Below are 5,270 nucleotides of genomic sequence, written 5' to 3' on the forward strand. Positions count from 1 at the left end.
TCCCTACTTATTATGACAGTCCTTACTTCATACCTCCTATCTGTGGATCACATTTTGGGCCTCCACTAGGCTTGGATGTCTATGTTTGCTGGACCTCGTGGTGGCCTATCTACAGTCCGATGAAAAAGTTTGGGCACCCCTATTAATCTTAATCATTTTTAGTTCTAAATATTTTGGTGTTTGCAGCAGCCATTTCAGTTTGATATATCTAATAACTGATGGACACAGTAATATTTCAGGATTGAAATGAGGTTTATTGTACTAACAGAAAATGCGCAATATGCATTAAACCAAAATTTGACCGGTGCAAAAGTATGGGCACCTCAACAGAAAAGTGACATTAATATTTAGTACATCCTCCTTTTGCCTCTAGTCGCTTCCTGTAGCTTTTAATCAGTTCCTGGATCCTGGATGAAGGGATTTTGGACCATTTCTTTCTACAAAACAATTCAAGTTCAGTTAAGTTTGATGGTCGCCGAGCATGGACAGCCCGCTCTCAAATGATCTGAAAACAAAGATTGTTCAACATAGTTGTTCAGCGGAAGGATACAAAACGTTGTCTCAGAGATTTAACCTGTCAGTTTCCACTGTGAGGAACATAGTAAGGAAATGGAAGAGCACAGGGACAGTTCTTGTTAAGCCCAGAAGTGGCAGGCCAAGAAAAATATCAGAAAGGCAGAGAAGAAGAATGGTGAGAAGAGTCAAGGACAATCCACAGACACCTCCAAAGAGCTGCAGCATCATCTTGCTGCAGATGGTGTCACTGTGCATCGGTCAACTATACAGCGCACTTTGCACAAGGAGAAGCTGTATGGGAGAGTGATGAGAAAGAAGCCGTTTCTGCACGTATGCCACAAATAGAGTTGCCTGAGGTATGAAAAAGCACATTTGGACAAGGCAGCTTCATTCTGGAAACAAAAATTGAGTTGTTTGGTTATAAAAAAAGGCGTTATGCATGGCGTCCAAAAAGAAACAGCATTCCAAGAAAAACACATGCTACCCACTGTAAGATTTGGTGGAGGTTCCATCATGCTTTGGGGCTGTGTGGCCAATGCCGGCATCGGGAATCTTGGTAAAGTTGAGGGTCGCATGGATTCCACTCAGTATCAGCAGATTCTTGAGAATAATGTTCAAGAATCAGTGACGAAGTTGAAGTTACGCCGGGGATGGAGATTTCAGCAAGACAATGATCCAAAACACCGCTCCAAATCCTCAGGCATTCATGCAGAGGAACAATTACAATGTTCTGGAATGGCCATCCCAGTCCCCAGACCTGAATATCATTGAACATCTGTGGGATGATTTGAAGCGGGCTGTCCATGCTCGGCGACCATCAAACTGAACTGAACGCGAATTGTAAAGAGAAATGGTCCAAAATCCCTTCATCCAGGATCCAGGAACTGATTAAAAGCTACAGGAAGCGACTAGAGGCTGTTATCTCTGCAAAAGGAGGATGTACTAAATATTAATGTCACTTTTCTGTTGAGGTGCCCATACTTTTGCATCGGTCAAATTTTGGTTTAATGCATATTGCACATTTTCTGTTAGTACAATAAACCTCATTTCAATCCTGAAATATTACTGTGTCCATCAGTTATTAGATATATCAAACTGAAATGGCTGCTGCAAACACCAAAATATTTAGAACTAAAAATGATTAAGATTAATAGGGGTGCCCAAACTTTTTCATAGGACTGTATGTGAACTGGATTAGTTGCTTCAAGATGTATTATTACTGTATTCTTCTATTGTTGTACATCAGTGTTTATAAGATGTATCTAATTTGTCGCACATTGTTCTCTTATTTTTGATATGCTTGTATAAAATGTTGAAAATTTTTTAAAAAAATGAGACTTACAAAAAAAACAAAAACATTATGAAGGAAGGGAAATAGAAATGCAGTAAGAGCTTTGGGCGGGAGGAGGTTTGGGCGGGAGGAGGTTTGGGGGTCGCAGTCTAAGCCCAGATTTATTATTCACTGCTATGTTCTACTAAGACTCCAAGAAACTTGTGAGAATCTAGTGTAAGATATATATATATATATGTGCCACATGACTCCTGGAGGCTCCTATGTCTATAGGTTCGGATCTCCCGGGCAGTGATGCCTCCTATGTGTAGAGATCCTTCTTCTCCTGCCGGGGGCTGTGGCGTGTTCCTGTAGCTTCTCCGGGGGGCTTAGGCTGTGGGATCACTGGAGTTGGGAGTTCTGCTCCTTCTGTGGGGTCTGGTGTTTCCCTTCATTCCTGGTAAGCGCACTCAGGGGGTCACCATCCCGGGTCAACAACCACATAGAGTCTTTACTCCGACAATGGCGGCACACATATACAGATTGCAGCTTGGAGTATCCCATAAAACAGAGTGTCGCCCAGCCTTTATATTGGGCCAGGTCTAAATTTTTCTCTGCAAGTTTTTTGAAAGTTTGAAAAAACTTCCAGGGAATGTTGAAGAATTCTGAATTTTCTACAAGTTCCTGGAAGTCTAATGTGATAGAATAAGGAAGATGATAAAGAATAAGGACAAAGATGCAGTAATGGCCTCGGCTGGGGACCATCACTTGCTGTGGTGACTCCAGTAAACTTGGCGTCTCCTCCAGGTTTAGACTGTCAGGTTCAGGGGTGAACCTGCCTTTTGCCAGGAGGAGGGGGAGGAGTGAGGGGGAGGGGCGGAGCAAAGCTGGCGGGGCGGAGCAAAGAGGGCGTGGCGGAGCGGCGTTAGCAAGGAGAGAGCAGACACGGAGAGGACCTGCTCTCTGCCTGAGCGTGAGGGGAAGCCGCTGCAGCAGCGCTGCGTCCACAGGGCCTCCCCAATGGACCGCTCAGTGACGGTGACACTAAGCCAGTCCAGGACTGGCTTAGGTAAGCAAAAATGCCGCCCTCCCCGGGGCCCCGGCATAGTGCCGCCTGAAGCGGTCGCTTCAGGTCACCTCATGCGAGCTGCGGCGCTGGTCGGGTTACTCAGGTTTGGGAGTTCTGCTCCGTCCTGGGCTGTATACGGGGTTGCACCTCTAATGATGCGGCCGCATAGTCACTCTTACGCCGCTATGATAACAAAGCTGAGCGGATCCCGTCCTGGGCTGGCTTAGGAGACCTCGGTATCTCGGGGCAGACGTCTTATGTGCGGCGGCGACTCCATCAAGGGATTGCAGATACGTGAGGAGAACAGAGGTTGACCCCGGACCGTTTGGATCAGGTGTTTCGTCTGGGATCAATCTCATCAGAATCCTCCTGCAGCGCCACCTCAGGGAGAGTGAAGCATTACACCATTGTTAATGGATGTCTCTGGAATTAACTGACATGGTCACAGACACCGATGGACGAGACTCCTGAACTTCCCCTTTAAGTCCTGGTAAATCTTTGTAGGTTTATTGTATTTGACCCAGATGTTATAAATCGTGAAGTAAAGAGTATTAATATTTAATAGGTTGTCTATGGAGAAGAAGCGAGCAAATCCCGGCCCATGAGAGCCCGAAGAGTGAATGATTGACCTTATTAATACTGCAAGTGGGGTCAGACGAGGCAGAGTGTGAACGTGCGTCATGGACTCCAGCCCTGTATCTCATCGAGGACAGACGGACATCGCACAGGCTCCACTGTGGAGGACCATACTGGACTTACCAACAAGACCATCCGCGGGAAGGTATGGACTGACTCATGTCTATATGACACCCCCCACCCCATGTTATATGGAAGACATCTGATGACTGCTTAACCCTTTCATCATCAGGGATATTGTAGGCCTATATACACAGCTTGACGTCTTGGACCGTCTCACCCAGAAGGTATTTCTTTTTTTATGTTTTTCTTGTGGGACATTTTAGGATCTTCTTATTTAAGGTTGCAGCGGATAGATCTCAGAAACATGAAATGGAACAAAGGTTTGGCATGGGATTTATCAGCAAGAGCCATATCTATAAAAGTCATGGCTGGTTCGTGGAGGGCGAGGACTGTAGTGTCCGGTCCTGGAGAGAGGAGATGCTTTGCCTCATTCATAGACGGACTTATAATGAGAGATAAATATTCCAGGATATGAGAGAGAAGCTCCAAAATGTCGCCCACGCCCGGTGACTTCAGGTTATGGGAATATGTGGCTCCTTTATGGGAACAAGATACATCTAGATCAGATAATGGGAACAAGGTCACGAGTAGACCCAAGTTCTATCTGGTCCATGAGGCCTCCCTGATGACTCCAGTGAACGAACCATTTGGGGTTGTAGACCAAAAAGTTCTAGTAGTAGCAGAAACGTCACTGTAGATGTAGTAGATCCATACTGGAGAAGCCGAGACGGGGCTCTCATTGGTGTCACTGGGGGAGCGGGAGGGGGGAAGGCCACAAGGAGATCCAGTAATAGTCTCTGAATTACTCAGTATGGCGTCTGCCATTGTACACACCAGGACAAGCCCGAGTAAAAGGATCACATGAGCTGGTGAGCCATCCCATAATGCCTGGCAGGTAGCCATTAGCGCATGCGTCGTAATGTGATGAGGTTATCTGGGGCTGAATGTTTTGGTGCGCATACACTGCTTGTATACAGATACATGTCCATACATCACTATAGGGGGCATCATTATACTCTTTGGCACCTCCTTCTTCTCTCTCGTCCCCGCCACCCTCCTCGGCGGCTGCCGGACAGTCAGGGAGTTGTCGAGCTGAACTTCATATGTAAAATACATCAAATAAATTCTGAATTATCCTGTAAATTTCTGACCCCTCTTTTAGGAAGCCCCAGGTACGTGTCCTGAAGAGCCTTAATAATATGGCTTGGGATAGGGGATATATAGGGGATATATAGGGGATATATAGGGGATTTACAGCTTTTCTAAATAATCATATCAATACTGAATTCCACTGTTGGGTTGCTTCGCAATATAGCGTAGTTATCTCTCTGGAGGAGCAGGGACTCACACATCCCTATATATTGGGAGACATCCATAAGCACCACATTGCCCCCCTTATCTGCCGGAGACGATGGTCTTTGGGGAGGAACATGAGGAATTTACAAATAAGATTGAACTGTGGGCACGGTATATTGATGACGTGCTGGTCTTGTGGAGGGGCACCCCAGAGTCCTTCCAGAGATTTGTCGAACATCTGAATGTGAATATGATAGGCTTGTCATTCACATGTGAAATTGGTGGTTCATCGCTCCCTTTCTTGGATGTCTTAATTTCTAAGGGAATTAATGGCACACTGGAGACAAAAGTGTTTAGAAAAGCTACAGCCACTAATTCCCTCCTCCGATGGGATAGCAGTCATCCATACCCGTCGAGGAG

Source organism: Leptodactylus fuscus, unplaced genomic scaffold, assembly GCF_031893055.1.
Source record: "Leptodactylus fuscus isolate aLepFus1 unplaced genomic scaffold, aLepFus1.hap2 HAP2_SCAFFOLD_117, whole genome shotgun sequence".
NCBI classification, from domain to species: Eukaryota; Metazoa; Chordata; class Amphibia; order Anura; family Leptodactylidae; genus Leptodactylus; species Leptodactylus fuscus.